Genomic DNA, 25340 nt, shown 5'->3' with positions numbered 1-25340 from the left:
CTTATAAAATATTTTTAAGAATAGCAAATACTGTAGATATCCACTGAGATGGCCCCATTTTTCAGTAGGCAGTATTTAATAAGATGAGACTGTTCATGCTTACACTCGAATGCTAAACTTGGCAAGGATACAAATCATTTCAGTGGGACATGGGAATGCATTCCAAACAGCTGACAACCATTACACATAATGGCCCCTGCTAAGGGCAAGGTCTCAGATTCATTCTCATGTTAAGTGCCTTGTCTGAGTGACTGATAAGGATGCATTAAAGAAGAGGTTGTGATACATGTGACAAATGTTACTGGCAAGCCAGTGAAGAGAAAGTGTTGTAGTGCAGGTGTGAATGAGGGTAGATGTCAGGTAGATGTAATGAAAAGAGTGGGGGAGGCAGCAGTGGCGTGCCTTCTGTGTCTGTACCACGAGCCTGGCATGTGGGTCTAAATTATTCCATAGAGGGTCTGCACTCTCGAAACTGCTGATATGATAATGAGTCTAATCACTGAATTTTAAGAAGTTTTGCCATTGTTTAAAATGCATTGTATCCCTTGAAAAGCTTAGAATTCAAATTAATAGTGTTTAAAGTCAGTGTGTAATTACACAGATAGGGTTACTGATCGAATTATGTCCAATTGTTTTTTGGGATGTGGTTAGAATATATGAAGCCACAGTTAAACTCTGTATCTATGAGGAATGCCACTTATCACCTGTCTTACGACAATCAATATAAAACACTTGATGAAAGCTGTCCTTTTAATCTCTGCATGTCTTGAAGTCTTGTCTAGCTATTGCATTGTGGAAATTTGTGAGTCTTGATTGTGAAAACTTAAGGTCTCCAGCCTTAAAGCCACAAGGTCATAGCATGCAAGCGGCATATTTTACATTATATGACATATTTTACGTTCTGAGGCTTCGCACTTCCCTGGAAAAGGTTGTACTTTTTATTTGGCAGTGCAGGAGCTGGAGAGTGGGGGGAGATTGATTTAGTGTGCTTCAGGTACACGGGCTGCTTTTGTGTCTGGAGTTGCAATTTAGATTTAGAAGACAGAGCGGCTGCAATCAGGAAGAGGTGGTAATCAATTTTTCTTGTTTATGTGCACTTGTGTGTGTGTGTGTGTGTGTGTGTGTGTGTGTGTATCTACAGCTGCAGAGAACAGATCCACAGCCATTGGCAAATAAGAGGAGCATGTAATGATAACCATTTCTTTACACCTGATATACTTTTCAGTCATTTGCTTTATGATATATATATATATATATATATATATATATATATATATATATATATATATATATATATATATATATATATATATATATATATATATATATATATAGTGGTTCTTGCTTTCTTCTACACAGGCAAACTAATTCAGAGACCTCAAATATATATATATTCAACAAAAAACAGCAAACTGTTTCCACTTGTTATTTTCCAATGCATTACATTGGTCCCTGAATTTAAAAAAAAAAGAAAGAAAGAAAGAAAAAAAAGAGGTTTATACTATTTACTACGCTGTACATTTGCCCTTGCACACCACAGAAGAAGCACATAGGAAAGTGTTACCAAGTACTTTATTACAGCTTGAGGACAGTTGAGCCTGCTGGGTCTTCATTAGTTTTAAACAACAGGACTGCTTTTTGGCAGTGCAGAACAGGTTTTCATGGAGCACCATAGTCCTGTGAATGAGAGAAGGAAGACGGATGAGCAAACGCTAAGGAGTTAGTTTTCACCTTGAACACACCATCACTCTTTTTGACTAATTCTCAGGTTCTGTCTATACATGCAGTTAAGGTACTGGTGCCTGACAGAGAGGCAACAGTGGTATATCTGGCATACAACAAAAAGATCAATCACTTTATTGCTATAGCGTACTACTGAACATTAAACAGAGCATTAAACAGAGCATAACAGAACAACCGAACACTCTTGAAAGGAATTATCATTGCATCTTTGGCCAAAGTGAAATAAAAATGGATATTTAGAGAGTTAAAAGGTAGGTCTTCTTGTCTAACAGCAAATTAATTAGATGCTGTGAAGGTAATGATTTGGTTTCCTGTTTGCAAGCTGAATGAACAGTTGTAATTATTTCAAAGGCTGAATGGACATGCCTGGTGGAAGCTTCTTGAATATGTCCTGTGGGCAAGACAGCTGAAACCAGGAGCGCTGGCAGCCCCACAGTACCTGTCTTCATAGTGAGTGAAGACTGAGGTGGCACTATGAGCCCCCAGTCTGCTATTAATTCATGCAACTGTCTGGAAGATGAGCTGTGGTGTGAGTGAGAGCACAGTTCTTCCATCTTTACACCTGTAAAATGGATTGACTGAGCACACTGCTGGGAGAGGACCTTTTTTTAAATGAAAGTTACCATGCCATATATTTCTCTCGGCATTCATTACTGGTCGTTTACTCTGTAGGTCCCAATCACCTTGGTGATGTCCAGTCTAATGTGATGGGCAGAACTAATACCGGAATAAAACCTCTATAGGCTATATGATGCAAGGACAATAATGTGAGTCCATGATGCCAAGGCTCCCTCTCCTGCTTCTCGTTATAGCCAATGTGTGTACACACACACAGGGAAAGGACAGGACAGCAGTGACAAACAAAGCAAATAAACTGGACCGTGACATAGGTGGGGCTGCCTGAAAATTGTGTAGAAATGATGGAAATAGTTTATTGTGAGATTTAATGACCAGCTGTGTGATGTGGAATAACTCAGAACCCTCTAAAAACACATTACGGAAGTAAGGAGCTAGAGGAGTCGTCGAGGCAGGTAGCTGGGTGAGAGTCATTCCGAACACTTTCATTATTCACTGTCAATGTTAACAGAAATATGCAAGTAGAGTTCAATAATCAAGCAACAGCAAAGCAGTCTGACTGTAAAAAGTAATCAAAATTCTTTCTTCATTGTTTCTGCATCACTTTCTCCCAGCTTATTTCCAAGGCAAATTTTTTTCAGCTACAACATGACCACATCAAATGTAATGCAGATCAATGACAGTTTTGTTTGAATTTGTTTTGCTACGTTTGTAATTTTGCATCTATGCAGCGCCACAGGGGAGTTTAAATAAAACACTTAAGATGTGAATGAAGTTCAAACTTTCACCTTTGATTCAAGGGCCTTTACAAAAAGTTTGCACAAGCTTAAGAATTATAGCCATTTTTGTATATTTTAATAAATTTTTCCAAGGTTCAAAAATAAGTGAACGAACTATCATGATTTTAAATACAAAGATTGCTTTTACTGCCTGGAAGAAAGTCAGTGACTACTATCTAAGACCCACTGATCTCAATATGCCGTGTTTACCTACCTGAGATTCTTTGCCAGGTCTTTAACTACAGTCACTTATAGTTGCTGCTTGTTTGTGGGTCTCTGCATTGAGTTTTGTCTTGAATGTTTTACATGCTGTCTGCCCTTCCTGTTCTTGAGTGTAACCAGTGGTTTGCACCTTGTTGTAAACCATCTGTATTTCTATTCATCAGAACATCTCTTGATTGTAGACCTTGAAAATGATACACCTACCTCATCTGGGGAGTTCTTAACTTGGCAAGATATTGTTCATACAGTTTGCACTTCAAATTAATTTGATACATTTTGTAAACTTGAAAACTTTCCACAAACTCAAAGGCACTATCCTGCAGTCATTGCTGCCATACAGCAGCCTTGGCCTTGGCACCGTTTCTGATTTTCACTGTGACACAGACCCACAGTAGTTTCCGCTTCTTCCCACAATGTTCTGTTCCCTTTCCACTCACACTTATACTCAGTTTAAATTGATTCATTCATGATCCATTCATGATCCATTTTCTTAACTACTTAGCTAACTTAATGTTCAGAGGGGGCTGGAGCCTCTCCCAGATGACACAGGGCAAAATGCAGCGCACCAATCTATAACAAAGATAACAAAGAAACACGCTTTCATATTCATACAAGTGGCTGATTTAAAAGCAACAATTAACCCGGAGCACTCAAAGGAAATCCATGCAGGCACAGTGGGGGACATGGAAAAAAGCAATAGAAAGACAAAAAAAGATAAACAAGAGACTTAAACCTAGACCCTTCTTGCTCCAAGGTGACAGGGCAACACCATGCCATCCCAACTGATTTACATAGTTGTAATAATTTACATAGCACACGTCATCCTAAAATAATAAGATCAAACACTGGCATTTACGGCAAGCACTGGGCCATAGGTTTAATAACTGCATTTGACATGAGTGATGGTCTCCAATTTGCTGCTCACCTTAACCCCTGTTCGCCTCACCTTGCATTCATGATCAGTGGAAAAATATTGCACCATAAATACTAGAGCTATCAGTGAAAACTAGAACAAAGTGTTACCATTTTATTAAATATATAAAAACAACTTTCAGCTACTTGTGGGCAGTGGAAAAACTTGTAAACACAACTATGGTATATCACCGCCCTTCAAGCAAGTATAGTAAAGTTGCTTATTTACACAGTCAACAGTTAAAATATTATCTTTTGTTTAGAGTGTGTTTCTAAATCCAATATTCATTCTTTTAGCTCCCGAGGAAAATATCTGACAGTTTTGTGTGCTAAATGTTCCGCTAAGTTCACTAGCAGATCTTTAATTGTTTGGTTCTGGGGTAGATATGTGCACTGTGAGTTTATCAGAGCTAGTTTGATGAAAACACATGGGCTGCTGTGGTCAAAAACAGTGCTATAAGCAGAGTACTGAACCGAAACGGTAAAGCTGTTGGGACTGGCAGCTAATCATTGGATGAAATTCACTTTCAAGATCCATAAAGCCAAGGCCAGCTTCAGACCCAGGTGATGATTTTCTGTGTGTTTATCACTCTAAGTGACTCCTTTGTTTTCTCCTTTTCACTTGATACAGTGTTATAAAAATATTGAGCCACTTATGAGCTATTGATCATGCAATGGTTGTATTAATGCAGCTATAATAGCTGAATAGTGCTACATGTTAAGGAATGATATTTATTCTTTTCTTTTTTTCTTCAAATTAATTTTGGAAAAACTGTTCTTTTAAACTTAGTATGTCTAACCTTACTGGCCCGAGTGCACCCTGTTAACGACCCAAGAAGACTGTTCATTAAAAAGGCAATAGCTAGGTTTCATTTGACGTAGACGTGACGTCGACGTAAAGCGCGAAATTTGACTGGCGGTCGGAAGTGAAAAAGATAAGCGCAAAATCACAGACAGACAGTACGCAAAATGCCTATGTCCTGTTGTGTTTACGGATGCTCCAGTAGGTCGACCAGAGAAACTGATAAACGGTATTTTAGGGTACCAAAAATAGCCCAACGAAGAGGAGAAAAATGGAAAATTCTAACCGAAAAACGTAGGAAAAATGGATTTTAAATTTACGTTTACAGTCGGGAGGAGCAGAGTCTGCCAATGCCCGTGTCTGCAGCGACCACTTCGTCAGAGGTAATGTTATGTTTTCAAACGAACTTATTAGCATTAGGTTGTCGTTAAATTCTCGTTTACTTAGTGCTTTTAAGTTAGTAGTCTAATATTGACTTGATTGGGACTATAGGCTGCCCAAGTGCTTTGGATGACGAAGAGTCGGAGGACTGGGCTCCGACGGTCAATCTCGGCTACGAACGAAAACCCAGATCGGAATCAGTTCTCAAACGAGAGAAAAGAATGAAGCTTAAGGCAGAACAGCATCGATGTGCAGAGGCGATTTTGGATATGCAACAGACGGCTGAGAGCCCGGATTTGAGCCTAGTGACAGTGGAGAACAGGCTACTAACCCTGCCATACAATTGCAATGAGCTGCAATCACTTCTCCATCCTCCTTTGCAATTACCCAAGTCTTCAGAGGTGTCTCGTTAGACCGCTGAGAATGGTTTACCTTGAAACAAACAACTGTCACTCTAACGAAGTCCTAAGGATGTGGCATGTTTGTTGACGTTAAAGCCGCTACCGCTAACTGTTAGCGTGTTTAAGATAAAGCAATATAAGAACAAACACTCACCCTTGCAAACACCAAACTGTATCCATCACGGAGACGTTTTGTTCCAAGGTTGTGGACCCACCCGCTGACAAAAAAAATTGTACGCCTCCAGACTCTTGAAAGCTTTCATTTGCTGCCTAGTGTAGTAAGAAGTCTGGAGGACCAAGTAGTTGGTGATATCCACAGCCTCGATAGTAGGCAAATCCTTTACTTCTGTGGTGTATTCGGACATTTTCAAAGAATACGGATCACGTCCGATATATTTTTTAACTATCTGTTTATATCTCTCCCGAGAAACGGGGTCTAAAGTTGCACAATAGCTGCTCTCCTGACTCTCCACAGTGTCCTCCATGTTTACTTCCGCCCTCCACTCAAAAATCGCGCTGCCTCCGCACGTCATCAGAACCACGTGACCGCAACCCAACTATTGAACTTCATCATTCTCAACTTAATAACATTAATTATAATTCTGACCTTCAAGAGATGTTTTATTATTTTTGCTACATCTGCTCAACTCATGTATTAAAACAATTATTTTGAAGAATGGTTTGTGGATCGGCCAGACTTTTTTTTTTTCCCCTTCCAAATGCATCGTGGTTTTATTATTGATAAAGATTCAAGGTTGAGGTCATGGTTAAGGTTATGGTGATTTTGTACTGTGCATAAACAAAATCCTGCAGGGCAATGCCAAGGCCCACAGATAAGATAAATACGATGCATACAAAAACAGTACCCTCTCATAACAATCTTTACAAGTCAGCATAGAGCTTCAGAGTTAGAAGTGCAAATGATGTTTACTGAAATGAATGATTAAAAAAAATAACAAGATTAAAAAAAAAAGAAAGAAAAGAAAGATGCCATTTGTAAACAGACTCGCATGCCCGATGATGCCATGTCATAGCTGACAACATCTTAAGAGATGCAAGTTTACTGATAAGGTGTATTTTTAACTCTGCTACAGAAAATATTAACTTTAATTGTTTTGCATTCGTGCTGAATAATGACAGCAGAGAGGAAACAGATATAACATAACTACGTACTCGCCCGTACAAGGCTCAAAGAAAAGTAAAAGTTAAATCAAAGCTTGACAACTTGCATCTGTGCAAATTAAATTTCATCTAAAAAGCCAAAAAAATAAGATACTATGGTTCCCATCAATCTGAGTTAGGGAGCAATGTTGTCTCCTTATCCCTTTACAATAGTAATAGATTTGAGTCTTAAGGCAAAACGATCAGCCTGCATCCATTTCTTTTTTTAGGAGAAAAAATAAATGACTGTCACCATTGACAAAACAGACATCCCAGCTAATCGGTTATTGCAAAAATCAACCACAGGCCTTTATTTTTGCTGTATTTCCTCAGTTTGTCATACTAGAAAAAAGGCTGCGACCCTCCAGCCCATCTTAACCCTTTCTTTATTGACGTGTCAACAAAGGCGGTATTAAAATCCCACAGCAGCAACTTGTTTCAAGTTAAGGTTGACAGAATCTTCCAATTGAAAATCAATTAATGGGACCCTCCCCTCTTCCTCTCATGACTTCTCTGTTCAGTTTGTTAGATTGTACACCATCAGACAGTGGCAGTGGCTGTCATTGCAGGATGACACTGTCCTGACCTTAACTCTTTTGAAGACAGTGCCTCCAGGTCTTCCCCGGAGGCTGTTGGGCATGCTGAGGTGTGCCATAGGTGGTGGAGCGCTGCAGTACCTCAGCTCATTTTGATTAATGGACCTCTCTCTGCCCCTGAGTGAGCAATTATCAGAGGGTAGGCAAAGTCGTTCATCACTGTAACCAAGCAGCAGGTCGCTTCCACTGTCGAAAGTCATACCTGCAGGGCGAAGGGGTCTACATCCCCCACCTCCTCCTCCCTATCAGCCAGGCAGCTAACCCATGTTTGACCAGGAGGGTCTGTCTACGGAAGGTCAGAGAGTTGAGGCTTAGGCTGTATGGAGTCAGAGCATGCCGCCTGCAAGCAAATTAGAGTGCACCCAGTAATTGTTTAGCTGCTATCTGGGTTCTCTTGCATTCATCAAATTCAAGTCTGTATTTTAATGTGAGATCAAGTTTGTAATCAGTCCTGTAGCACCAAGCCAACACACTCATTTAGAAAAACCCCAGTCTGTAGCAGTTAGTGGATGTGTATAACATATGTAAACCTCAGGGACTGAAAGAAAGTGCCACACATTTATCCAGTGTCCTAATAAATGTTGGTGCAACAATCAGTTATCCTTTGTTACAGTTTATCTGAAAGGAGTACTTATGAATGCATTTCTTCAGGGGCTCTGCTTGATTCTGTTTAATGGCAATAACGGTACATTTTTATTCATGGAAAATTTTTTCCAACAAAAGGTGAATTAAGCACAGAGAACACTGTGGTTTAAATGCACACTGGCACTACAAATATTGCTCATGAGTGTGTCTGCTCAGACAGATTAATGGGACCTTGATCCTTGACAATGATTTGCAAGAAGCTTGACCATATCATGGTCAAGAATGGTTATCTGTTCATACCTAACAGGCTAATGTCAGACACAACCGTGAAAAGTAAAAGACTCTTTGCACACGTGCGCACACACACACACACACACTCACACACAATACACCATAACAAGCATTGACCTTACTGTTATTGTCCATTAGTGTGACTGACAGTTAGCTCCTGAGGTTTTGTTGCCATCCAGTGAAATTACATTTTATATCTAGCAAGCAAACTGCCTGTTCATTCATGTAAAACTCATAACTAGGCCTTCTTTACTATCTATGTGTTTTATTCTGCTCACCTTTTAAGGCTCTTGACTTCTTCCGATGCAGAATCAGAATTTGCCACAACAGTTTTTCATTACTTTGATGTTTGCATTAGTGCTAAGGGGAGATGTGTTTACAGAAATGTAAGTAATAGTACTGTCTAATTGCTGGGTCCATTACAGCACTGTCATTGCTATTATGCACCTGTAATCCCTTCATCCGCTGTTAAAAATGCAATTAACAAAATTGTTGTTTCTCTCAGGGACCAACAATTTACCTGAATCTATTGGTCAATTACCGGTTTGTCTTCAGGCTGACCCCACTGGCTAATGGCTTTGGAGGAAGGCCAGAATCTGATTTCCTTTTAATAGTGTCTAATGGGCTGTCAGCCTATACATTATGAATGCAAAGTAACTGCGCACAAACCATCCCAACACACTATTATGGCTGGGTTCTATTAATTGATTCCACTCTTTAGTTTTAAGCTAATGGTTTCCTCTTCTTTTTAAGCAAGCTGGTGAATCTGTTAAATACGTTCTATTGTTAAAATAGGATTGGGAATGCATTTGAAGTAAAGCGATTTTGTTTGACCGCCCTGTTATCAAATCACTGTGTGTTATGCATCCAAAATGAGCAATGTCTCTGTCACATTAATGAGATAGTGTCTCTCTTGCTCACTCTGTCCAAATGAAACGAGGGGGAGAAGGGGTAGTAGTAAAAGGTGGGGGTCGTCTGTGTTTGGTTTTGTCCACGTTTTGAATTTCAAGTGGCCAAAAAAAACAAAACAAAAAAAACCCAAAAAAACTGTTATGTCAGTCAGGCTTACTATTAATTAACTGATAATTTTTACACTGCTAATTTCTTATGAATATATTTTTTATACACAGATAAATATATTTTTAGTTGTTTCTATTTTGAAGGAAATCCTTTTGCTGAGTGTGCCAGCAACAGAGTGTGTTTCCCCACTCGAGTAAAAGCTATCATAAAAAAATCTGGTCCAGACATTTGCTGCTGTGCTCTGGAAATCCAGAAATCTGTGTGCTGCTACCTTGTCTGGCCTCGATCTCACGCTTTCCCCTATATCTCACTGTCTCTATCTTTTGCCATTCCCTTGCCCTCCTTATTACCATCGCTGACTGTCTTCTCAATCTGAAGCTCACATCTTTATATCACTCCAATTTTCACACGGTGAGATGGAAATTGAGTGGGAGGACTGGGTTGCAGGATAAGATGGAGGTCTCGGAGTGGACAAAAATAAAATCCAATTTCAGCAGGAAAAAAAAAAGAAAAAAAAACTCATCGCCCCCCTCCTACCAGCTGCCCATGCCCATCTTCAGAAAGTCTCACCTGTACATCTATGGAATCTCAAAACCTGGCACACAGCAGGAAGGTAAAGAGAGAAGGTCTGTGCACTACTCTCTTGCAAGTGAGCTTGAAAACACACCACTGGCCCTTTTTTCAACTTTTAAAGCCACTACTCACTTCATATCATAATAGGAGATTTACCAGGTGACGCTGCGCTCTGAAGAATTTCTAATGCTCAAAGCTGCATGTCCAGACCCAAACCATCCAAACAATTTTGTGAGTGAAAAGAGGACGCCAGTACTTTAAAGGGCTTATTTTTTATTTATTTTTATTCTAACTGAGTTTTGTGATGGGCAGAGGGTTTGATTTGGACAGATTAGGAGCAATAATCTTTTATCAGCTGAGATCCCTTTCCAGGCAGTAAGCCTTGTGCATCTGTGGTACTAAGGATGAATGAAGGGTTTTCACAGAAGTAATAGGCATCTCTCAGTTAAGGAGGGGTCAGCTATAAGGTGAAAGCTTAGTCAGTGTGGACAAGTGAACAGAGAACCAACTGTTTGATGGATAGCAAAACAGAAAATGCCTGAAGGTTTAGATTACATGCGCCTAATTATCTTCTGCTTATTAGAGTCGAGGATCTGTCCGTATCTCAGGCTGGAATGCATCATAACAGCTTTGCTGAATCAAAATCAAATTTACTCATCCAATTCTGTTTTTCATGTTGACTTTTTTGTTTCACAGCCTTCCAAATATGGGGAAAAACACAGACATCTTCAGATATATCTGGCCAGCAAAGTTAGGCGCCATCTACTTATTTTTGGAGTCTGAACAATGAGGATCCTCTAGAGCTGTAATCTAGTTGACTGACAGCAGCACACAATGCCTTTCTCCACTCCTAACCAGAAGACTTTCAGTAAAAGCAATGCAATTCATGAGAAGAGAACATAGACGGGTGGGGTGAGAGAAATGTGCTCAGCCACAAAGAGATAAGACAGAGGGAGGAAGAAGGAAGACAGCAAAGGTGAGAGAAAAAAAAAAAATCACAAGATCTTAAAATTTCTTCCTGCTGCACATCTCCGAGGTAGATCCTCAGTCATTTGTGGGCTCAACCTCACTTTCTATCACTGCTACCATGTTGTGTAGACACATTCTACTATTTGCAAACAATAAGATATTTAAAGATCACCACAGGGCAGAAAAATAAAAGAGGAAGAACGAGAAGAAGATTCAAAAAAGCTTAGAAGAGCACAATCATTCACTAAGAGTATTTGGCAATTTAAAAAATGATCAAGATCCACACAAAAAAATAATTAGTTCTTGCCCATGTTTCAGCCCTACGCCAAACCGAATGAATTTTAAGCTTGCCAGTGTTTTTTTTATAGTTTTCCTGACAGGCAATGACGATGAATAAGAAATTAGATTTACCAAAGAATCTTCTCAAAGGCAGCAATGATCTTATGATCTTAACACATAACTCATTAGCTTATTCCGACTTAGATTCTCAAATGTTTCAGACTGTTAGGAGTTACTTTTACAAACATCCCGTAGGGAAAAGTGAGTTTAAAGAGCAAACTTAGCCTGCATGCTTTATCCAGAGGGGCAGAGAGGAGGATGAAATGAGAAAAGATATGAGTAAAGCCGGGTACACAGTGCAGCCCATTATATTGTGTGATGTTAGCTTTTCCTCATGAGGCCTTACTCTAGGCTTCTTTTTGCTGCTTGACATGGCTCACTCACAATTCCTAAACATTTCCATAAACTCGCAGTTTTGTGGAAGATAATAAAAAGGTCTAATTCAGCAGAAGCAAACAGCACCTGGTGGCCTCAGGCGCCCTTATCTCGCACAGAGATATGAGATTGTACAGTGTGTGAAACCAAATTATATTTTTGTTTGCCTCAAAGTGCAAAACAATCTTGCCAGCATCTAAGAAGCGCTCCGAAGTAGGCAGGGAAGGGTAATATTGCAGATATGAGGCTATTTCTACAGTTTATCTCTCATGTGAAAAATGCAACACTTAGGCTGTGATGATGTTAGGGATTCTGTTTGACTCTCAAAGCCTATATTGACTGAGCTGGGAAAAAAAAGAAAAAAAAAAAGAAAAATCCTCTGTAAATCGAACATCCAGTCACAAAAGAAATTAATCTCTCCACATGAACTGATCTGCAACAAAAAGAAAAAACAAACAAACAAAACAAAACAAAAAAAACCCCGTGGTGACATGAGTCCAAATTACAGTCTCTGATAACACATGGGTGTGACCCAGGAGGAGGAAAGCTCTCAGAACAAAATATCCCTTTTGTTCAGAGAGCTCTTTTGTTCAGACGTGATGGTAGCGATAATGCTAAGCTCGTTGTCAGGGCTGCTGTTCACAAAAAAATAAATAAGAAGAAGGAAACACTTCTTGTGAGAGTCCTGGCCTTTTATCTTATGTTACATCATTTGTCCTTTATGAAGATTTATAGATTCTATTCAATATCTAACTGAGAAAATAAATAATTCCCCATAGTTCGACCTCCCACATAAACCACTTACAAATTCGCACATGAATGCATATGCAAACAATCGCTAGATGCTTTTTTTTTTTTTTTTAATGTATACCTGTTGTCAAGGTTTCAGCGTTTCTTATTTCTGCCTCAGATCTGCAGCCTGTTGCTTGGTTTAACAGCTGGTGGGGGAGGAAGCCATCACTCTTCAATACATGCATGTCAATCAATCTGATTTAAAGAACAAAATAACATTTCTCTGACCACTCAGTTTTGTGCAGGGTGTACTGCGGGTCAAGCTAACAGAACGTTCATTCTCTCAGCCGTTTATTACTGGCAAGATGGAATTTACAAGTATAAACAGTATAAACATGGAAAAGTACTCACTTTATACTGCTCAGGAACAACTCTTGTTTGATAGACTTTTGTAAGAAATGTGTAATGTTATTAAGTTAGCAATATTAGGCATAACTGTAGAGTCCATTGGAAGCTAAAAAGCTTATGTTTGACTTCAATTATCAAATAAGGTAACATACCACCGCAGTTTTATCAGCATATCAATCAGCTTCACATTCAGTGCTTTGAGTCAGTTTTACCTTGCAGTTTATAGCAATGCTTCTCCAAAGAGATGATCTATGTTTTAACTCTGCTCATCCTTTTCGACCGAGTGTTTAGCATAAATACTGCTTCTTGGCATCTTTTCTAATCACACATGCAGTGTTCTCTGCTGTCTCTATTATTGTTGTATTCAAATTGATGCATTGTTTTATGTGTACTGAATGGCTTATTTGATTTTGCATACAACCTGCATGTTTGAGACCAGTCTCACATCATATTACATGCCAAATTTTCCCCTCAAGCACAACTCAATCACATCCTGGATCTCTCTCCCACCATTCTTTCGTGCCATTCCTTCCCATTTTAAAAACTGTTCCAAATTGGTAAATGGAAAACTACTTATATTGACCACTCAAAGCACTTTCACACCATGATTCACCCATTTGTACAGTCTTATTCTATGCACCTCAAGCAGTTTATTTATCTCTTACACAGTGAAAGAAGGCATTCGGGGTAACGTAGGGTTCGACTTCCCCGAGGACAATTTTATATGGCCTTGAAGAGCCGAGATGGCAAACGTACAGACTTTCTGTACTTAAGTGGAAGGATAGATATCTATGTTTAAAAATACTCCAGTAAAGGTTGAAGTACTGAAGCTACTTTTTTACTCAAGTAAAAGTAAAAAAGTGCAGGCTCTGAAATGTACTCAAAGTAAGAAAGTAAAAAGTAGCTCCTTGTAATGAAAATATGTAACTAAATTTGGGACTGCACACAGTAACTGTGCTGTTTTTATTGTATTTTATTTGGGGGGGGGGGGGGGGGGGAAGTAGCACTGTGAAGGACAATTCTACTAACCATTTTTGTAAAAAGATAACTGAACTTTGCGCTATAATAATATAATATGATATAAAACAATATTAGTACATGAGAATGCAAATATTATTCCAATCTAAATTCCAATTCACCTGAAAGCTTCAATCTGTTATGTAGATAGGAAAAAAAAACAAAAAACTATGTTCTGTTGTAAAGGGTGACTTTGCCTGCACACTTAATCAGTAAGATGAGTCCAGCTTGACTGATGTCCATCTCCTGCACTGACACTATACTGTTTATACTGTCTTTACACTAGACAGTATACAGTTGATATAAAGTTAAATGCAAATTAATCTCTGCCACACTTGATGTAACCTGCCTCTTACAGTGATCACCAGAGGTACTGTGCAGCAGTCCAGCATAATGTTTTACTGTGATTTCAGCACATTATTGTAAAGTAACTTGTTTATCTGGGGCAAAACTATCTAGTATTTTCATGCAACATTTCAATAACAAAAAAGTTTGTGTAGCTGAAATTATTTTGCAGGATGTTTCCCAATATGAAAATACATAATTTATCAAAACACACCATATACAAATATAGCATGTGATTAAAAAATTATTACATCTAAAAATTTTATTTCACTTCATCAAGTGTCACTGAGGTGCCCTTACCTTTAAATCTAACCTCTCTTCTTCTCCTGCCTGTCTTTTCTTATATTTTTCTCCATCTCAGAGTGAACTTTTCCCTTTTCTTTTGTCTCCCTGTGAAATACAGCAGCTGGACCTTTAGCTAGCAACACACTGTGTGACAAACTGCACACAAACAGTTTGTGCGTTTGCTGATATTTGTTGAGGTGATAGAAATGTTGAAATTACCTGCCACTGAAAAACATCACTCCTTTCATACTTCCTTCTACGGAAGATGATTAGGGCCACTGGAAAAAAAAATTGGGGACATCTTTCTTTTTTATAATTTCCCATAATTCTAACTTCAACCTGACCTTTTTCCTCAGAATTCTGGAGAGAGAAAAAAATGCCCTCACTTTTTTCCTCCCCAGTGGCCCTAATCCTCTTCCGTACATTTCCTCCTCCTCTGCAGCAATAGCTAGATTCTGAAGTGCCGCAAACACAACACCTGCACTCCATCCAGACCACTTTAACTCCTGAGTATAAAAGCTAGAGCTGAACCTAAAGTAACAAGCCTGTTTTGAAAATGTAAGGAGTTGAAAATACCAATGTTTGTTTAAAAATGCAGGAAGTAAAAGCAAAATGTTGTCCGAAAAACAACTACTCAGGCAAAGACACATGAAAATTGTACTTAAGTACAGTCTTCGTTACTTCCCACCTCTGCTGACACGACAGTAATTGAACCGCCAGCCTTTTGATTAGTGGATGACTCACTACACCTCCTCAACCTCAGTCACCCAGGATTAAAACCTAAAACCAGTTTTACTCATATAGTAATAGGATTCAAGTTTCAATCAGTGATGCCTCCAGAATTTATTTATTTATTATTTTTTATAGGAGTGGTCATATTTGGGTCACTAAAAATATTGGGGTGGTACACCAAATAAACTAAAAGGAATAAATAAATAAAATTTTCCATTTTTATTATGCTGTTGTCAAATATAGGTTACTTGGAAAATATGGCAAAAGAGAGAAAGAGAAAAGACTTATTTGCCTAGTTAATTCCAGCTATTAAAGTTCACTGAAAGTAGGTACATATGAAAACCAAATAAGATTTTGAAATCCATATCTATTTTAACCCTTTAAGACCTACCATAGAACCAAGTCCGCCAGAGCTTATCTTTACATTTTTACATGCTGTAGTCCCATTTTTGAGAGCATTTCAAGTTGCTATACATCAATACAACCGTTATAGCCCAAATTGTAATATATGCAGTGTTGGGAAGGTTACTTTTAAAATGTATTCCATTACAGATTACAGAATACATGCCCCAAAATGTATTCTGTAAAGTATTCCGTTACGTTACTCAATGAGAGTAACGTATTCTGAATACTTTGGATTACTTAATATATTATCATGCTGTTTATAACTACGTGAATGTACTATTGCTGTGATTTATTACTGTTACTGAAGGTTCCTGGCTCCGAACTGTGGTAAAGGGACCTCTGGCTAATACGTCGGGTTCCGTGTCGGGCTCGTAGCCGAAAAATAGCTTTACTTTATTGTCTGGGTCAACTTTTCTTGCGAGAGACAGAGAGAGGCGTTGAAAGGCTGCTCCAACGGAACTTATTGTTTCGGAGGAAAACACGAACACAGCTTACAGTTGAGTCTTAATAGCTTAACTTACAACTAGAGATGGCACGATACCACTTTTTTATGTCCGATACCGATACCGATATCATAAATTTGGATATCTGCCGATACCGATATGAATCCGATATAGTGTTTTTTAATCAACAAAACTGTTTTTTAAATATCTTGCTGCATTTTGTATAAGTTCATACTCAAGTTTAAAACAACAACTACACTAAAGCTATTCTGTTATACCTGTATCCAAAAAAAATATTTCATAGTTCAGCAATACTGATCAATCTAATAAACTTAAACCTACACCATCCTCCCTATTCTGGTATTTTAAAGAGTACTTAGCATATATATTAAGCAACCTAACTAATAGGGTTCCAACTCCCAGCAACAACAAAAATAAATAAATAAAAAATAGGGAACCACCCCTCACGCTCCACCTCATGATGCTTAATCGACGTAATCAACCTTAATTTGATGCAGTGTGGAAAAAAAAATGCACAGAAATCAATTATTTTTCAAGAAATATTAAATAGATTCAACATCTTTCTTCAACAAAATTGCAGACTGCACAGATGGTACCTTCACAAAGGAAAAAGTACTATAGCTTACTAGGGTATATATATATATATATATATTAGACTTAATAGTTACTATATACAGTAATGGACTTCTATTCATTTTGCATCAAATTAAAACTTTGGCTGTCAGATAATTATTTATTAAAAGCTAGACATTTTAAATGAGAATAAGAAAGAAAAGTATGTCTTTGTGCCCCCTTTTCCCTGTTAATGCCCTATCGGCCCCCCTGGCTAAACTTTGCTAGATCCACCCCTGCACAGTTACCAGCGTCAGCTACGTAGAAAAAGATCCTCGAGTAGAAAGTAATATTAAATAAATTCTAACAACAGCTTATAGAGCTTAAACGTGCTGCTGTTGTTCAGCCGCTGGTTTCCTCTTTCTGGTGCAAAGTGGGCCAAAAGCAAACAAGAGAGACGTACTCCCGACAGAAAAGCCGATCAGCTGATCGTTAAGCAGTTTCATGATTGAAGTAGCAGCAAGAAGAGGCAGTCGCTTGTTAAGCTTAAATGCAGGAATGCTTTACAAACATTCAGAGATGGACTTACACACTTGCTTTACTTCTCTCGGGGATAACTTTGTCGGAGATGAAATGCCGGGTTGCTAGCGAAGCTCCAAATGCTATCCAGACCACCGACAGGTCCCGCATGCCACAGCCGCTCTATCACGTGATGCATACTGCTCCGACATGCTAACGTTCTGAGGTGAGTTACGGCGTGTTGCAAGTTTTGTGAGGTGCTTTCGTGATATTTAATGGATCGGATTACATTTTTTATTTTTCTCCGATATCCGATCCAGTAATTTAGGTCAGTATCGGACCGATACCGATACGTAATATCGGATCGGTCCATCTCTACTTACAACTGGGCTCGTCAGGCACTCTTCTTGGCTGCAGTGGTTATTATTATATTTACATGCTTCCAGCTCCCGTTTTTGCTCAATGACAACTGGTACTTTTCCTTTTTCTCCCTCCCTCGCTCACAGACACATAACGAGTATGGCAGTCCATTCTCCCTGCAGCACAGACTACACTGCCTATGATGCTACATTCTTTAGAGCTATACCTGTAGCATTCTGCCTATTAGCTTAGCACAACAACAACAACAAAAAGGCACTCTCTCACCCAGGAAACACAGAGAGAGAGAGAGGGCGTCACACTGTAACCATGGCAACCGTAACGCTGCCACCTGGAACAACATAATGTAGCTGTCAAACAAAACCCAAACAGTCCTGACCCGCCATAATATGAAACAGGGAAGTACCACCGTGTAATCAATTTATTTTAACAAAGTAACTGTATTCTAAATACCACCTTTTTAAACAGTAACTGTAACAGAATACAGTTACTCATATTTTGTATTTTAAATACGTAACGGCGGTACATGTATTCCGTTACTCCCCAACACTGAATATATGTATGTCCATAGTAACTACATAAATTGCAAATAAGTGCAATAAACTACAAAGAAAATGAAAATTGTTTGTGGGCTTTTGTTTTGTTTTGTTTTTTGTTTTGTTTTTTTTTTACATAAATTTCTAGTTTAAGAGGTTTATCCCTCAAAAATAAAATACAAAAAAGTTGCACAAAATAGTTTCCAACAACAGGAAATATATTTTGAGTGTCTTCATAGTTTTATTTTTGAGATACACCAATTTTTATATACTGCAGGAAAAACTAAAATAAATATTATAATCCAAATTTGCAAAAAAAACCCAGCATGTGCATCAAAATAAACTATTTCCAGCAGTGCAATTTGAGTTCTAAGCATCCCAGAAACTATACAGAAAAGGATAGAGTCAAACATGACTTTTAAAAAACACCCGTATAGGCTTATAAGGCCCCGTAATGGCGGACATGCGATAGTTTGTGCTGACGTCTATTCCAACGTGGGAAGTGTTTTGAACAGCTGATCGGTTCGGCAAAGCGTGTTTCTGGAATATGTTTTTGATGCTGCAAGTGCTTTTTATGCTATTTTTGCAAAGCCATATGTGTAAGGAAACCGTGACCTAGGTCAAGCTGATGGCATAAGATGTAAGTACAACTCCTCCGGTTTCATATGCAAAAAAAATGATTGCGCTAGCTTACGTGGTTCTGGTTCTACAGGGATTTAAAAATAGTTACAAAAAAAAGAGTGTGCCCTCTCTGACCGGTTTTAAAGGGTTAAGCAGTAATAAATAACAAGTTAGTGTTTCATTGTAGGGTGTTTTTTCCTCTCTCTTGTGGCCACGTTTATTAGAATTATTACTGACATACAGTGTTGGGGAGTAACGGAATACATGTACCGCCGTTACGTATTTAAAATACAAAATATGAGTAACTGTATTCCGTTACAGTTACCGTTTAAAAAGGTGGCATTCAGAATACAGTTACTTTGTTGAAATAAATGGATTACACTGCGGTACTTTCCTGTTTCATTTTGTCGCGGGTCAGGACTGTTTGGGTTTTGTTTGACAGCTACGTGCTGTTGTTCCAGGCGGCAGCGTTACGGTTGCCATGGTTACAGGGCGACGCTCTCTCTCTCTGCGACTGTGTGTTTCCTGGGTGAGAGAGTGCCTTTTCGTTGTTGTTGTTGTGCTAAGCTAACAGGCAGAATGCTACAAGCATAGCTCTAAAGAATGTAGCATCATGGGCAGTGTAGTCCGTGTTGCAGGGAGAATGGACTGCCATACACGTTATGGGTCTGTGAGCGAGGAGGGAGAGAAAGGTACGAGTTGTCATCGAGGAAAAACGGGAGCTGGAAGCATGTAAATATAATAATAACCACTGCAGCCAAGAAGAGTGCCTGACGAGCCCAGTTGTAAGTAAGCTATTAAGACTCGACTGTACACTGTGTTCGTGTTTTCATCCGAAAACAATAAGTTCCGTTGGAGCAGCCTTTCAACGCCTCTCTCTGTCTCTGCTAGCAAAGTTGACCCACACAACAAAGTCAAGCTATTTTTCGGCTACGAGCCGACAGGGACCCCGTTGTATTAGCCAGAGGTCCCTTTACTACAGTTCGGAGTCGCGGACCTTCAGTAATAGTAATACATCACACAGCAATAGTACATTCACGTTGTTGTAAAAAGCATGATAATATATTAAGTAATCCAAAGTATTCAGAATACGTTACTGTCACTGAGTAACGTAACGGAATACGTTACAGAATACATTTTGGGGCATGTATTCTGTATTCTGTAATGGAATACATTTTAAAAGTAACCTTCCCAACACTGCTGACATAGGACAATCTTCCCAGGGGGGCCCACTGGAGGGGCCAGCAAATTTTAGGGGGTGGCCAGTGCCCCCCCTTGGTGGCGCCCCTGGTTTCAATAACAACTGTCCCTCTTTGCAACCGTTTATGTTCCAAGTGATCTGAGTTGATCCAAAAGTGTGAAAGTATTTTTTTGGGGAGTTTGTTTTGTCACACTTACATGTTTCCCTGACGAAACCTACCTGGCCCATTGTGGGAAAGTAATGGCACTATCCAAAAAGACAATCGCGGGGTCTCTCCAAATTTAAATTAGGTATGGTTTTTAATTTTTAGGTGCAGTTTTAATTACAAATGATTGGTGCATTTAATTTTATATTTTTGAGTCAAACATATGGAAGTGAAACTGGTTTTATGCATATATCCACAATCTCTAAATGAATAGGTGCAGGATTTGAGACTTTTCAGCAATGTACAAATCTTTCTCAGGTAAATAAAGACTAGAAATAGGAATTTTGACTTTGATATTGACTGACTACGAACAGACAGCTAACATACTGTAAACAGACCTGATCTGAACCATTTCAGTGTTTGTAGTTCACCCTGTGAGGTCTAAGCCATTCATGATGAGCTCAAATCTGGACTAAATGTCATGTTTTGGACATAAGAAAAAGACTTTACTGGGAAAAATGTAAATACTTTGTGAAGTGTCTGTTTGATTGTTATTGTTGTTATTACCCCCACCACCACCACCACTCTCTCTCTCTCTCTGTGACCCTGCGGTGGAAATCACTGCATGAACTCAGGAACACTGTCAGTAAACACAGTTTGTTGAATCTCGATATACAAGTGTGTGTTGCTACAAAGTCTCTCCATCAGAGAATCTGTTGCTTATCTCAGCAAAACAATGCCAAACAGAGAGTGCTAAAGTGGCCTCTTTGGAATTCACACTTTGCTGCATTATAAAATGAAAAATTCAACAAAGGAGGCCTCAACAGTGGAACAACTGAAACTCTATTTCAAGCAAAGATGGGAAAAACAGCCTAATAACTACAGCTATTAGTCTCCTCAGTTCCCAAACACAGAGTGTTAAAGAAGGGGTGATGCAACACAGTGCTATATGTGCCCTGTCTCAGCTTCTCGAAAATGTGTTGCTGTCACCAAACTCAAAATAAGATCTAGACCTTTTAAAAAGAAAAGGTCTCTGTTTCAGCATTCGGTATCTTTTCTTTGTACTAGTTTCAATTAGTTACTGGCATAAATACATTTTGCAAATAATTACTTTCTACATAGTGTACCAACTCTTTTTGGTGGTGATAAGGATTGGGGTATTATGTTATAGTAAATCTAATTACTAGGACCCTTGGGTAAAATTTCAAGACAGACAAAATACCTCAAATAAAAAGTGCAGCACACTTAACATTGCCTTGGACAATCCTCTTATTAGCAAAATTAGCAAATAAAATAAATTATCCGTTCCTAACTGAAACTTACCTTGTAAAGCTTTCTTTTTCATTTTCTTTTTCTCTAAGTCAGTTTTTTGCATTTGGTTTGTCAGACAATCGCTTGGCATGCTGTTGTGGACTTGCTACTGGTTCTACAACAGATAAAACATCCAAGTTAAATTTAAGGAAACTGAAGTAAATGCACAGGTAAGAATTATTACAGTTGAATTATCACCATTATACTTACTCTGTCTCCGTTATGCTTCTGTTTGTTTGCTGGAAAAAACCAAGACAGTTCTGTACAAATGTAAGGCAGATATAGCAGAAGGAATAGCTGCAGTCTGCAGGACAGAGGCCAGTGCACACATCCATACACATCTGGCAGCAGATGTCACAGCAATGGTCAGAGCAATATCTCCAGTCCTCGCACATACAGCAGCAGCCACAAGACGGTTTGCATTCCTCCTCACTTTGTAGGCAGGAGCTGGAAAGCTTGCAAGACTGTAACCCCATGGGAGTGCCTGCCTGCCTGTTAAAACACACAGAGACACCGAGAGATGAGATATTGGAGGAAATCACTCTCTAGAAAAATGGTCTCCTTTTCAAGTCCAGAACTGGAATTGAGGATGTATATAAAAAGGAATTCTGTGGAGACAAAGATGTTGATAATTGGCTGTCAGCCTGTCCTGGGCACTGTACAAGCTACATGCTATTTCGAGTCACGTCCAAAGTTCCTGCCGCATGCACTGTTTGTGTGTGTGTGTGTGTGTGTGTGTGTGTGTGTGTGTGTGTGTGTGTGTGTGTGTGTGTGTGTGTGTGTGTGTGTAGGAGAGAAAGAGCAAGAGAGAGAAAACAGTTTGGCCAACTTTTGGATATAATGCTTGATGTCACGCTTTATCCCCTGGGGCTTTACTCCAGTCTGTGCCATCATCTGTGACGTTCATAAGACAAGGGATGAAGTCTAACCTTCAAAACACCATGACAACCTCAAATGTCACTACAGAGAAGTTTTCTGTTTTCTGAAAAATCAAAAATGTCCATAACTAATTATAAAAAACAAGCCCTTTGTTAGGCCTACTTGTCATGGGGCCTACAAGACAGATTCTAATAAACAAAGATAATGACCAATGCACTACGAATGAGGAAACAATTAGTGATTAGAAATATAACATTGGTCACACTAAGGAAGAAAAACATTTTTTTTTGCATTGTTTTAAAATTAGAACTCTGTTTCTGGCAAATAGAAAGAAAGAAAACTCAAAGCTGATCCCTTATTTCTCAAGAGATTGCCACAGCAGAGGGATCCACATGTTTGCTTTGGCACAGATTTAGCACCAGATGCCTTTCCTGACACAACCCTCCTATTTATCCATCCTTGGGGCCAAAAAAAAATGAGTACAGTAGCTTGTGACAACCCTGAGGCAAGGACTGCATCTTCTCCTGATCTCAAACTGAGGTTCTTTCACATGTAAGGCTCTGCTGCTATACACAATGGGGTCACTTACATCTTACAATGCTGTGATTGCAGACATTCCCAAACTATCTATGAATGGTACTCAAAGATCACTGATCTTTGATCAATGGTTGGTGACCGATGGCCATGACCTCCCAGCCCATTGTTCATTCAGTGGGCTAGTTTCAGTTTTTGTGCAAATGTACTGTTTATAAGGTTGGGGAAACCTGCAGTCAGCTGAGACTGAAGAAGTCACTTGGATACGTGATGAAACATTTCTCCCACTGAAAACGCTATGCCCAGATGAACAGAATCAACCTTTTGGGATTTACTTACCTGGATGACTGAGCATGCACCAAGACAATGGGGTCACTACTTTTGCATTTACTAAATAAGATGTTTTAAAAGTAAGGAATGCACAAATGTATCATTTAGATATGAAAAAGAGAGAGATAGAGACGAGAGAGAGCAGGAGAGAGACACTTATTTGCACAGTGAAGGTTGATAAAATCAGAGCTCCTCTGTGTCACACTGATAACACCCGATGAGCATTACAACAATCAAGAGTCAATCACATTAATGTCAAAACACAGTGAAGCAAATCATTTGTGCAATTTTGAAAAGTGCAGTTTATGTTGCTGTTCAGTTGTGTTGCATTAAGAATTAAAGAAGCCTTTTTTTTAATATTTTGAATTACATGTCCATGTATTTCATTCATTCATCAAATGCCTCCCATCTGGTCATTTTGGATTTGCCTGAGTATTTTCCAGGGGAAAGGCGGACTTCTAATAATAATTATGTTAAAATTCAGGTGGCTGCTGTCATTAGTTTACTTTCTTTTATCAAACTGTTCTCCCACTAGGAGCTCAGTCTGAGTGGAGTTTTTTTTCTCCTCCTCTTACCTCATGTAGTGTATTTTCGTTGTTTTTTTCCTATCAGCCTACCTTCTGACATGTCTGCCCAATGTGATGTTTGTGTAAAGTTGGTCAGAAGGTTCCTTTGTGAGTGCGCATGCGCCATTAGCGTGCTGCCTGCTGTAACCCCTAATTTCCCTCGGGATGAATAAAGTATTCTGATTCTGATTCTGAAACTATTTAATGAAATCACGGCAGGGTTGTTTTTAGATGGGATTTTTTGTAGCTTTATTTAGAAAACTACTTGAGCTAGGTGCTTCAATTTTTTTAGGGTACATATCTGTACTATCACTCTTTGAATATAGACTGTCAGGAATATAGCTCAAGGTAACATAGAATGATGGATGCTTGATGTTTCTGAAATATTAGATTTACAGTCTCTGAAAACAGATTTGGAGGCTTGTAGCTTTTTTCTAATTAGGGGACTTATACTTTATATACAGCTTCTTATACAAAATGTACATAATATTCTTTAAAAAAGTCAAAATCAGATGAATGATTTCACAGATAATAAAACTTGAAAAAGAAGAAATCCCTGCCCTGAACAATAGGCCATGCAGAAAAATCCAGTATGCAACGTAGGAATTACCATAACAAAGCCAGATACGTAATTCCCGACTTTCTGTAAAAAAGAAAATTGTGCGAGTTGTTCCTCAAGCTATTAGCTAATAATCGCCTTTTTAACAGAGCTTCACCTTTGAAAATGTCTTTTGCTCTTCTTAATATCAAATCATTCTGGTTTTCACGACTCCTTCTTTCACTGATAATTGGAAAACACACTCAAATTGTACAAAAATGAAATGTCTCAGCATTAAGTTACCCACAATAACTTAAAACATAATTTTGCACCCTTTGTGTTCAGCAGTCAAAAGAAAAAGCCTTAATTACCTTGTTTGCAAAAACACACTTCTTTCACAAATGCAGTAAAAATGTTTTAAAACTCACCAAAACCTCGGGTTAATTTTAATTCAGTCCTGGACAGTTTCCTCCACCTATCACCCATTTGTGTTTGCACTTGGAGCCATTATTAAACTGAACTTAAAACATTTGGTCCAAACTAAGAATTCCAGCATTCTGTGGTACCTTAAAAGTGAAATTTAATGATTTTAACTAAAATACTAAATGTTATCAGTATTTTTACCAGAAGCTCAAATGTGTAATTTATCCATTGATATATGAAAAACTATTCAGAAAAGTCTGATTGTATACACATCAGACTTAAACATTCATCTGAGATTTTGGACTGGCATAGAACGCTAACAACATCATCATCAAAACACCAAATGAGGAAAAAGGCAATGCTAAAAATTAAATTAGAGACCACTCAATCTTCACAGTATAACACAAACTTTGTTTAAAAAAAAAATCAGTGATATCAGTTTATCCAGTTAGGAAGGGTTAAGAATTGTGAATGCATTTCAGCTGCTTTGTTTAAAATACCGGTAAGTGAAAATAGGTGCAATGGAGAGGCAACAACAAGACAGCCCCCCCCAAAATGACATGGTATTTGCAGTTAATTCAGCCTGCACAGGTAGTGCAGCTTGTCCAGGTTGGCAAATCCATATTTACCATTGCAACATGGTTTGCTTTCTCTCCCAGCGCAGTATTAAAATTCTAGAGGAGGGCAAGCAGAG

The 25340-nt window shown here is 38.7% G+C and overlaps 1 long non-coding RNA gene across 2 annotated transcripts; it reads right to left on the bottom strand.

Annotated features, from left to right (window-relative positions):
• Positions 1–1555: 1555 nt before the first annotated feature.
• LOC309704856 lies at positions 1556–25050 on the bottom strand. 2 transcript variants are annotated; one of them, XR_014276388.1, is made up of 4 exons: positions 24652–25050; positions 21587–21868; positions 21389–21491; positions 1556–1677 (listed from the first exon to the last, which is right to left on the bottom strand). It is a non-coding gene; the product is annotated as an uncharacterized lncRNA (long non-coding RNA). The 2 variants fall into 2 exon arrangements; XR_014276389.1 differs by lacking the exon at positions 24652–25050 and having other exon boundaries at positions 21587–22391.
• Positions 25051–25340: the final 290 nt, after the last annotated feature.

Source organism: Aulonocara stuartgranti, assembly GCF_965226115.1.
Source record: "Aulonocara stuartgranti genome assembly, chromosome: 4".
Classification (NCBI taxonomy): Eukaryota; Metazoa; Chordata; class Actinopteri; order Cichliformes; family Cichlidae; genus Aulonocara; species Aulonocara stuartgranti.
Note: the sequence above shows the minus strand (reverse complement) of the source record. Positions and strands in the feature narration are given on the sequence as shown.